The following is an 11,991-nucleotide window of genomic DNA, read 5'->3' on the forward strand; positions in this document are numbered from 1 at the left end:
TTAATTGCCATGAAAACGCAGCCAATGTGGTGAGCTGGAAGTACAATGAAGCAATTACTTCGCAATATGGTTGGACTGCAACCACCTTCATATTGTTACAGGTCTTCCAGCATTCCTTACTGAGAAATGCAAAATTGCTGATGCTCACCATACTACTTATGCTAACAGAATAAAGCCCTCTTTGGCTAGCCAATGGTCTCTGGCCCTAAGAGTTAATTCCCAGCTGGAAAGCAAAGTCAGTCTAAGAAGCATTACTAGCTGCTGCTAATTAAGTGCAGCTGAAACTGTTTAGGTTTATCACCTCAAAAAGATTTAGGGTATTGATGTCAATCTGCATTATATCAGGACTTCTGCAATAAAGCCTTATCTAGAATTTGTATTCAAACCAAGCCTTTGGTGGGCTTTTCCTCCTTGCTGCAGGTTCTATTAGAAAGCTGCTCTTGCCTATAGAGAAGAAATTAATAGAAAATTGTGCTATATTTAAAATACTCTTATACTTTTATAGAAATTTAATTCTTCTTGTCAAAACTTTGGCAAGCTTATTTGCTAATATGGAAAAAGCAAAATGTGCATGGGTTTGTACCATTCCACCCTCCCCCACTCCTTTGGTCAAAATTTGCAACTAACAAACTGTTAACTTACTTATTTTGACTGGTTCTTCTATAGTACAGCTAATAAAGGTGCATTGGTTTCTACATTGATGAAAAGATATGCTATAAAAACTTATGTGCTACTAATGAAAATGTGCCCTTTTCAATAAAATACTACATTTTTATTGAAATACTAATATTCATATCATGAATGACATACTAAAACAATGTCCAAAAAGGCTTTTTTTCCCCCTTCCCCCATGAAATTTGCTCTTTGGGGATGCTATGTGGCCAGAAACCTCTGTGGAATTGCTGGACTTCTTATTCTCTTTCTCCTTCTGTTTAAATTCAAGCTGTTTCTTTTCTTAGCTTAGTCAAGTTGGTAACCAAATTTAGCCCTGCAAACCAAGTTACTGCATGTGCTTTGGGATTTTCCTTTTGTTTGTTCTTTTTTCCTTTTTCTAACAGACTTAAGCTTACAAAAATAAACATTGGGTGAGGAATGGGGCATTTTAAAAATACTGTGAGCTCTTTCATTTGGAAAAAAAGGCATACATCCTGGCAAAATGGAGGGTAAGGCTGCAAGTGTATCTTATACTTATTTATCGTATCCCAAATTTGCCTCCTATTTAAGAAGCAAGCAATAATGCATGTCAGGCAGTGTCTCAGAAAAATCTATGCTCAGTGTGCTGAGCTCCTTGAAATATTTTAGTGGTGCAGTGTTTATTTGTGTGTACATGTGTCAGTTGCTGTTAATATATACCTTAATTTCCCAATTGCATATATGTGAAATCTCAAAAATCATTCCTATCTATAGTTGAATAATTGTTAATATGTTATTGATTCTGATCAGGAAGACAAGTTCTTATGTAAGAGTAATAAAATAAGAAACTACTGTTGCTTATCAGTCTGCATAAGCATGATTGACTTAAATAACCAAGGCAACCCAGTTTCCTTCTAATCTCTCATGCTGCGTTTTATGTCACCGTGCTCAGAGTTCTATCACCTGCTTTTGTCATGTTTTATTTTCTTCTCTTTGTGACCAATGAAGTGTAAGATTTTAAGTACCTCTCCCATCAGTAGATACACAGTTCCTAGGCACCTCATTTGCCGGGTGTTAGCATAGTGCTTTTCATGTAATCAAACATTCCACAAGCCTTGCAAGCCACTTAATTACATGCCACAAGTCCAATTACTGTATATAAGCAAACATCCTTGCTAAACTTGGAAAAATATTCTGCCTGAGGTCATAGACATTGGTGTTACTCAAGTGAAGCAACCACATGTAATAAGACAGAGCTAGGGGTGGATCCAGAGCTGGGTGCAGAAGTGCTGAAGCACCCCCTTCCCCCCAGTTGATCCTACTGTTAGGAGAAGCATCTGGGGACTTTTTTGAGTTGCTGAAGCAAATAACAATGTCCCTCTCCCTTCTTCTCTATGTACAGCAGCATATCCTCCCCCTTCCCTACCACCCTCTCTCACCCACTGCTATTGCTGTCTCAGGCTGCCTAGTGGGCAGGAGGGTGAGGGGGCAGAGTTCCACAGCTGCTTCTGCCTGCTCCAGCCAGGCTGTGCACAGAGCTAGACTCAGCCAGGGGCAGCAGCAGGTAGGTCCCTCCTCCCTGCCCAGTCCCTTCAGGTGTTCCCTGCCAGCCCAGCAGCATGTGTGCAGGAAGTGAACCCACTCTCTGCATCCACTGTAGTCTCTAGCTAAGCCTGGATTCATATGCAGCCCAGGTGGAGCAGGGGCAAGAGCATCTCTGGACTCCCCCCTTCTCCCCTGCCCCAACTCAGTTAAGGACAGTGAAAAGTGGAGGGGAGAATGGGAAGGTGGGGAAAGGAACATACTCCTGAGAAGAAAGGAAGGGAAGGTTTTGTGTATGATAGCATGAACCAGTACAGTGCTCCTATATGCCTTGCCCTTATTATCCTGACTTTGAATAAGGTGGGAGTTTTCTGCAAATTAAGGTGAAATAATAGCATCTGGATCAAAGTGACAAGACTTGTTTCATTTCTGTAAAAATATGGCTAGGGCAGTTTTACTGACTAGCACTTGTAATAATAGAGGTGCACAGAGAACCACTGGAAGTATAAACTACATCAGAGGTAGCCAACCTGTGCCACGTGCCACAAGCGGTAAGGGCAGCCTGTGTGTGTGACAGCTCAGGGACGGACAGGCAGCACAGTGGCAGATAGGACAGGGAGCAAAATGCAGAGTAGCAGATCAGATGGGGGGACAGCACAGGGAGCACAAAGCAGAGCAGGAGATCAAGTCAGAGGAGGGAATCAAAACAGCCCTTAAAGAAAATGCAAGGCTTACAGTGTGCCTGGCAAAAAGGCTGGTACCCACCTTACAAATTTCACATTCAAGCATGAATTTACAAAAAATACTGTGATAGTTACCCACTCCCTGTAAATCAGGCCCTTAGTTCATACCACAATTCAAGCACAACACAGCTGATAGCACAATCCTTCAAACACTATGCTAGGGTAGAAGTTCAGTACTGGCTCAGCTGAGAGTACCACCTGTTAACTCACCAACACTACTTATTGCTTCTTAGTTCTGGTTCTTAGTTGGAGGTCTTAACGTTAATTACAACTCAATCCAGTCTTATAAGAGCTGAGAGGTAGTATGATCATAGTTGTTGGATACTATTGGTCATCCTGATCTGGGTCTTTTCTGTGCATTTTTGCCAAAATTTCTGAGTGTGACATTTCTACCTGGACCCATCTATGTGTTTCTGGCAGTTCCACATGGCTCCATAGAGCAGCTATACTGTCAGTGTGCACAATGCACCCTGGGAAGGCACCAGCTGCCGAGCAGCTGGATACAGCCAGCAGAAGGTGTGGGAGTGTTTACATGTGATTTGCCAGTTGCCTGACAGTGGCAGAAAGTTTATTTGATCCAGCAAAAGAAGGGAGGGTTTTGCTGCCAGCCAGAAAGGAGATTTGGCTAAGATTTTACTCAAAGTGTTTTAATTAGAAATAGATGTTGGCCAGAAAATCTGCAACGGAGATTAATCTTAAGTCTTGTTTATCTTGATTACCTGTTCAGTTATTCTTTTCCCAAAATGGCTGCTCTAGTAGGAATAAAATCTTTATATGATTAAATATTTCTTTTTCTGTAAGTATTAGTGGTTACATGTGAAATCTGTTGAATCACTGTCTTGCTTTAGAAAAGCAATGGATAAATATATAATTGCATTAATAGAACCACGGTACAAAAATCTAACAGAATAGAACTATAACAGGACCAGAACTTGCTTTCTTGGGGAGGAGGGAAAAAGAGTGTGGGTACATCTACATGAGATGCTTACTGCATAGTTGCCTAATAACACTGCGCAGTAGCATGCCAGGCAAAAACTGCTAATATGCTACTGCGCAGTAGTATTTGGCTACTGTGGAATAAGTATCACTAAAAACCCATGCACTGGCACTACTGTGCAGCAGCACAAGTTATTGCACATTAATTTAGTACTTAGTTAACCTTGGTAACTACGTGCGTTAATAAACGTGTACACACGCTCTGTATGTACTTGGCTGATTATTTGTCTTAACTAGTTCATAGACCCAGACCCTTAAAAGTTCTTATGTTTATGACAAATAACCATTCCCACCCCCACCATTCCACCCCCACAAGAGGGTGAGCCCATGACATGTTGAAAACTACTAACTAGAACTGGCTCAGTATCTTGCAAGAGTAAGTCACTTTCCTGCATGCATACTAACCAACAATGGAACCTGCTCTGAATCAAGATGCTGGAGTTCGGAGTTTTCCAAGTGCCATTGCAAGTTAGCATGTCAAGCTACACTGGAGACAGGAGGCACTGATGCAAGCAAAGGTGAAGCCAGGGTCTATGCCAGGGGTAGGCAATGCCCACCATGCATATCTGAGTGTGGCGTGCAAAAGTATTTTGCTTGCCATGTGTGTGCCTTAGGATGGGTGGTGAAGAACTGGCTCAGGCTGCTCTGCTACAAGAATTGGGCCCTTCTCAGCTCCCCTGCCACCCAAACCTGGCATGCCAACATCTTACAAGTCCAGGTTCCCAGTGTTTTTGTCACTCTGCCTGAAAACACTGCCGACCCCTGGTCTATGCTATTATAGCTATGTTGACTAGGAGTATGAAAAAAAAGTCATGTCCCTAACTAACTCAGTTATGTCAGCAACCCACCTCCTCCAGATGTAGCTAGGCTTTATTTGACTTGATCTTTCATATTCAGAGGTGTTACAGCTATGTTAACAGAAAAACTCTGCGGCTCAGTCTACACTACAAGGCCTTGCTGGCATTACAACATTGGCTAGGGTGTCATGTCTGCTAAGTCATTGGACACGGCTATTGTTGTGGGCTTTTGTGGGCTTAGCCTATCACTACTTTTAGTGTTCCTTTTCCATCTTAGTTTGGGTTATGATTGGATGTTCACTTTATTCTTGTAAGCAGAGGTTATTATGAAGATATGCATTTGGATTAGGAGATCAGATGAGCACAGATCAATAAACAATTTTTACTAAAATTAATATAAGATCTTAGTATACCAAGGTCACTCAAAATGAATGAATATTCTTAGTGATATTTATTTTTATTGAACTAAAAGCCATAATCTTGTAAAGGATGAGCAAATGGGATGATATATTACCCCTCATGTAATAGTAAATAATGCACATCCTTTTTCAATTTTATTTAATTGAGAAAACATCTTTTATTCATTACACTTGGAGTCGTGCCTGGCCACCTTCTAAATCTGAGCAGTATTTACTTGAGGGGGAGAGGGCTGATGAATCATAGAAAAATTCTGAGGACCATGTAACATTTTGTTATAGTCAAGATCTAAATTGTCATATTGTTTTACACAGCTTTCTTTCCTGTACACATACAAGCTGCTGAAAGATTCCCCTTCCTTTCCTCCCATTCAAGTTTTTATTTAACAACCCTGTAGTGTACTACATTTTGGGACACCCTTTTTTTTTAAGTTTACTGGGAAAGTTACTGTTCTATAGGCCGTAAGCAATGAAAAAACCCTGCTATAGTGTGGTTGTATAAAAAGTAATATGTAAAAAGTATTCATTTTGCCAACCTATCAGTTACTTGCGCAATAAATACAGCTTTTATATAGCAGTGCATTTTTATGAGATTTTTATCCAATCACCCTATTTACAATATGCTTCTTAAAATTCCTCACTCACTCTGAAATATGAATGCTTTCCTGATGATGATTTCATAGAACAGTGAAGCATGGTACCCGATGAATCAATGCCACTTTTGTCTGATGCCCTGCAGCATTTTTTTTAACTGAGTTTTCACCATTATATAAAAACTGATTACCTTAATACCTTTGTTCCAAGATCAGGATATTTTTTTCCATAAATAGGGCCTACACTGCATTAGTAAGGCATATGGATATCATGGAACTAAAGGGAGTCATATTTTTCAGGTTTCTTTGTTTAAAATGTATGTATGTGTAGCGACTGTGATGAAATGGGAGCCAATCTTGATATAAGCCCTCTACGACAGAGAGAGAATGTGGATTCACACTTGTCAAAGCCAAAGCTGTGTTATTTTCTTTCCATGCAAACGTTCCTTGGCTATTGTGCCACGTGAATCTCTGTGGGAGTATTCCTTTAAAATGTCAAATCTATTTCCATGTGCGACACCGGAGCTTCGTGTTTCTCGATTCTCTTCCCCTTCTGCCCTCTAAAAATACTTTCCCCTGGCTTTGCGACACCCCTGCAAGCAGTGCCCTCTCTCTGTTATGTGCCCTTCCTTCTTTTTTTTACATCTGTTTTTAACACCTGGCTTCTGACACAGCTGCATCTATCAGCTAACCACCAACCTCAATCCCCTGTCACCTCCCCTGCAGGCTCCTGGCTGTAGGAGTTGCCTCGGCCCAGCCTGGTGGCCACCAGATGTTAATAGTGGCTGAAGGAAAGAAGACAACCCTTGCCGATATCCTAATCAGTGCAGCATCACCTCACAATGGGAGCCAGCCACCAGCCCGGAGGTGTGCCTGCTAAGCTCTTAGAAACATGGGCTGACAGAGGGAGCAATGGTGATGGGGAAGCAGGGGAGAGGACCCCAAACCAACACACCCAGAGATGTGCCTGCTAAGCTTTCAGAAACGGGGGATGCTAGGAGGGGGAGGTGGTGATGGGGAAGTGGGTGGGGGGAAGCCAAACCAATGCACCCAGAGATGTGCCTGCTAAGCTTTTAGAAACACCAGCTGCCAGGGGGGAAAGGTGGTGATGGGGAAGCAAGGGGGAGACCCCAAACCAACCTACCCAGCACCCCAGCCTCCCCTCTCCCCAGGGGATTGCCGGGCAGGGCGGGGCGGGGACGGGACCCTGCGGGGGCAGGGCTGCCTCCAGCTGCGGCACAGGCCGTGCGAGAGCCGGGCCTCAGCAGCAGGCCAGGCCCCATCCCCCAACACAGCAGGCAGCAGGGGGAGGGGGAGGGATGACCCAGATCCGTGCAGCCTCTGCCCCGAGCCGGCCGGGCTCGCGCCGCCTTCCTCGCCCGAGGCAGGGGCGAGCAGCGGCCGGGGGCAGCGCCCCTGCACCCCGGGGTGCCCCGCCCCGCCCCGCCCCGCCTTACCTGTGAGGGCACCCGGCAGCCGCTCTCGCTCCGACGGTCCGTGGCTGGGCAGCGGCTTCCCCTGCCAGCCCGCCCGCCCCGCGCCTCCTCCTCCTCCTCCCCCGCCTGCTCCCTCCTTCCCTTCCTCCTCCTCCTCCTCCTGCTCCTGCTCCGGGCGAGCCGCTGTCACTCCCTTTCCAGGCTCCCCCAGGGACACGGCGATGCCCGGCCGCTTCCAGCAGCTCCAAATAAAGACAGGTCCAGGAGGGGAGAGATGGAGACCGGCAGCAGGAAGGGGTGGAGTGTGACAATGGAGAGGCAGACGGGAGAGCAGGGCGATGCCTCGCCGCGCGGTGTGTGACAGGGGAAGGCGAGGCTAGTGCAGCCTGCCAAGGGGCTTGGAGCTGGGGGGGGGAAGGCAGGCAGGGCTTATCCTTCCCCCCTTCCCTGCTCCCCAAAGCCAGCAGGCTTGGGAGGAGCAAGGGTTTGGGAGGGAGATATCAGAAATCATGGAGAAGTGGGGCTGGAGGGGACTTCCAGGGGTCACCTAGTCCAGCGGCTCCCACACTCTTACAGATTGCGCTCCGCCACTAGAGAATGAGGCAGCCTGAGGTACCACCAGCACATCTGTGTCATATAAAGGAATTAACTTCCCTACCTTGCTCAGCCTCTTGAAGGCTCAGGACAAGCGTAGCCGCTTCTTAACGTGGCAGGGGAAATACCAGGCATCTGTGTCCAAGAAGGCAGTCTTCCTGAACTGCATCACAGGACAACTGCTCTTCTGGTGTGGTTCAGTGCCCACCAAGGTGCAGCGACTCTAAGCTCACTTTATGGAAATGGGAGTCTTCTCTCTTGCTTGCTCCAAGGGCCTTAGGGCTAAGGGCATGCAAAACTCAGGGGCATCCGAACCCCAAGCCTCCAGGCTTGGGCCAGCACGTAGGGTGACCTGCCAAAAGACCTTGGAAATATCTGAAGCCGCTGGTGGGGATGGAGGATGTTTGCCAGTTGTAGGGCCACTTACGGTTCTGGACTGACTCATGGATTTGGACTTGATTTGGTTTGGAACATGAAACATTTCTTTAAAAGAAAAACTTGGGGGCATCCAAACCCCAGCCTCCAGGCTTGGGCCTGCAAGTAGATATCTGCCAAAGGAGTTGGAAACATCTGAAGCTCCACATGGGGGTGGAGGATGTTTGCTGGTAGCATGGCCACTTACGGTTCTGGACTGAGTCGGATTTGGAATTTGTTTTGGCTAATTTGGCTTGGAATACGGAAAATTTAAATTAAAAAAACCTAATAAATCTGTTAACAGGTACCACAGGTTGTCTATGTACCACTGGTGGTACATGTGCCACAGATTGGGAACCACTGATCTAGCCCAACCTCTGGCCTGAGGCACGATCGGACCTAGTCAAACCATCCTATGCGACCCATAACCTACAGTCTTCCTAAAACTACCGTTCACCCTGGCACAACACAACACAACACAACACCCTATACAGGTAAAGCAGGGGGACCACGGCAGTCAACATGCTCCTGCTGGAAAAGGTTGTAATACATCACTCAAGAGATCCCAGGTACAGGGCCATGCCCCCTGATACAGAGGAAGGCAGAAACTCCCCCACAGTCCCTACCAATCTGACCCTGAGGAAATTCCTTCCTGACCCCAACTATAAAAATCAGTCTGACCCTGAGCAGAGGGGCAATACCCTCTAGCTAGCAACTGCTGGCTTTAAATCCCAGCACCCTCCAAGAAAGGCTTAAAAAAAACAAAAAAACACACCTGACATTAAAAAAAAAAATCAGGTAGGGGAAGAGGGGCTCCTCTATAGTTGCTCACAGCTACCTGCCCTTTCTGTAGCAAGGTACACTTGCACAGTACAGCTGCCCTCCAAATACAAGATAGAGGGCTAGACTCAGTCCAGCAGTCAAAGCAGTGGAGTTAGGTTTGGTCTGCATTGGACAAGTTACATTAGTATTGGTGGGGGGAAGTTAATTTTTCTTTTGCCATAAAGCCATTGTGCAGATGATTTAGCTCAGGAGTGGCTAACCTGCCACAAGTGACATGGGCAACCTTTGTGTTTGGCTCATGGCAGACCAGGGAGGTGAAAGGCAACATAACACCAGATAGGATGCAATCAGAAGAACAAAGGAGCAAAACAGGCAGTGAGCACAGAGCAAGAGAGCAAAAAGCAGAGCAGCAGATTAGGAAGGGGTACAGGGCAGGGAATAGAGCAGCCAATCTGGCAGGGGAAGGGGATGGAATTGGCACTCAGGCAGGGTGGGGGGCCAAATTGTGGCATGTTTGCCAAAAAAGTTGGTCTCTATTGGTCTATCTTATTTTATGGACTGAAATAAGCTAGGACAGCATAAGGATGTTTTTAACAGCAACTGCATCCACGTGTGGGGGTGGGGTGGGCTACTGCTTTAAACTCTCCCTGGATGGTTCAAGCACCGCCATGTGTGCAGCTGACAAGCCCTTATGTAAAGGGGTGAATGTATTTCATTATTTGCTGTAAGGTAGCAACTAAATGTGCAGGCTTGCTATTGCCATTACACAGCACTCTTGACCAGTGTCCCAAATTAGTTGTAATCCTGTCATCTTCTGTAACCAAGGTCTCATGGATTAAACACATACAGTTCAATTTAGGGATGGGAGAAAATGGGATGTCTTTTTAAGTACTACTTGTGTGTTTAGAAAAGTGGCTTATTTTCAAAAGGAAAAAAATGACTAATAAAAATATTACATTCATCTTTATAGTCAAGCACACAGTTGGCAATTGTGGCAGCTTTCCATACTATATATACAGATGTATGTAAAGAAGCCTGTATCTAAAATGTCTGTTGATTTTTCTACACCCCAAGGTTAATATGAAATATAAATATTTGTTCTAATTATATAAGAGTTCACTGTGACTGAGGAAATTTACATATTATTAATCAGGACAGTACTATCTAATCAATTCAGTAATTCAGCAGAGCTGTAGAGGTTGATAAGGGGAGCTATAAAAACATATGAGAGAGAATATAAAAGCTGACTGTAGAAATAAAAAAAGTCTGGAAAACCAAATTCATCTTGCTGGACAATGAACGGTTCCATTATCACCAGGAAGTCAATGAGATGGTTACAAATCTCTGTATATGGTTAAGAATATTATTGTGGCTCCTTGGCCTCTCTCAAACTCCCACTGAAGTCAACAGAATTACTCCCATTTAATTCAATGTGTCCAAACATCCCTTCAGAGGGAAACAATAACGTGTGAGGTGAAAGACAAATTGCAAATAATATCAACCAAAACATAGACACAGGACTGCAGTGAAAAGTAGAAATGAAAGAAAGATAACATGGGGCGGAGGAGCCCAGAAAGATTAAAGGGATTTCTTGTAATTAACTCTAAAAGATCCATTTTTAACCTTCTTTTATATCCTGTTGAGGAAGGAGAAAAAAAGTCTACCATTAATGGATTGCCAATGTACTAAACAGAGGGTTCAAGATACTAAAATATATGTAAACATTTCTTCCTTCAAAATGATAGAAAGTTAGTTTGAGACAAAAATGGAATTCAGTTAAACATCAAAAGTGTTTTTTAATCACCTGTTATGGGTAGAGCGCATCCAACTAAGCACAATGGTTATCAGTATCATTTATTGATATTATAGGCTTTTAGAGATGAGAGATGGAAAAGCTCTAACAGGACAATCTTGGCAGTGCAACGTTGTCCAGGTAGATACCAAGATGGCAGGTGGTCTATAAATATTGTAGATTGTTCTCTGCTGCATGCCTTCAAGACCTTCATTTAGCCTGATTTCAAACACATTAAAGAGGAACTGTGACAATCAATAAAACGAATCAAACAAATAACTTTCATCACTTTCATCACTTCCATTGGTAACAACAAGATCTGAAACTAAGCAAAGGAAATAAAGCGGTAAATTTAATAAAAAGGAAAAAAAGAGTTTGATGTTATTGTAAATGATTTCAAAGTATAGAGGAAAACTCAATAGCAATCAAGAGATCGAAAACAAAGATTCTGAACATATACAAATATTTCTTAGAGAAAAAGCCACATCTCCTTCTGTGACTATATAATTAGAAAAACACTAAAAGAAAAAAAAAAAGTTTCACAAAGAGATGTTATGAGCCTCCTAAAGAGAAATAAAGACCTGAAAAAATTAGGTCTGTGTAGCTTATTAGAAGTTTATAAAATACCAGGAATTAAGCAGATGACTCATTACAGTTTCAGCACATCCGGAAAAATGATCAGAATGCATTAAACTGTATTTGGTTCACAATAGATGTGATATGACACCACATGACACTGCCTTCAAATGAAGTCTTACTTGTGTAAGAAAGGATCACAGGGTCAGGTTTAAAAGGCTGAGTACTCTGTCCATGATCCAGCAAAGCATTTATGCATGAGTTTAGCTTTCTGTGGGAGACTAATCCCACAGATGCCAATAATAAACAATAATCACTTTTCATTTTAAGTGTGAGTTTAACTGTTTTCTTTTTCTTTTGCTGAATAGGCACCCAACAGCTTTCCAGGATCCACTCAATACCGTTTATAAATTTATGAAGGGCCTGTCTTAAAATCCCATTGAAATGAGCAGGAATTTTACCTGAGTAAAAACTGCAGCAGTAGGGTTTTTGCTAGAGATTGTCTTATTACACTTTAATTCTATATGAAGTGTGGTGTGTATGGCACTGTTCTGTTTTGACTTGTGTTTCGACATTTCGACAGAACACCATTTGGTTTCAAATTTCGTTTTGACTTGAAACCACTGTTCCGCTTCATTTTGTCGAAACAGTTTCGCTGTTTCAACGTTTCGCCTAT

At 43.6% G+C, this 11,991-nt stretch overlaps 1 protein-coding gene across 4 annotated transcripts in view; it reads right to left on the reverse strand.

Annotated features, from left to right (window-relative positions):
- Window positions 1-7,306, reverse strand: part of CAP2 (cyclase associated actin cytoskeleton regulatory protein 2) — a 104,008-nt gene extending 96,702 nt beyond the window's left edge. For 3 of the 4 annotated variants that reach the window (XM_090039234.1, XM_090039232.1, XM_090039235.1), the window contains exon 1: window positions 7,178-7,306. The gene's annotated coding sequence lies outside the window, so the exon portion shown is untranslated. The remainder of the gene's footprint in view (window positions 1-7,177) is intronic. The other variant, XM_090039237.1, reaches the window with a different exon arrangement.
- Window positions 7,307-11,991: the final 4,685 nt, after the last annotated feature.

This window comes from Crocodylus siamensis, chromosome 3, assembly GCF_052110815.1.
Source record: "Crocodylus siamensis isolate JL-2025a chromosome 3, ASM5211081v1, whole genome shotgun sequence".
Classification (NCBI taxonomy): domain Eukaryota; kingdom Metazoa; phylum Chordata; order Crocodylia; family Crocodylidae; genus Crocodylus; species Crocodylus siamensis.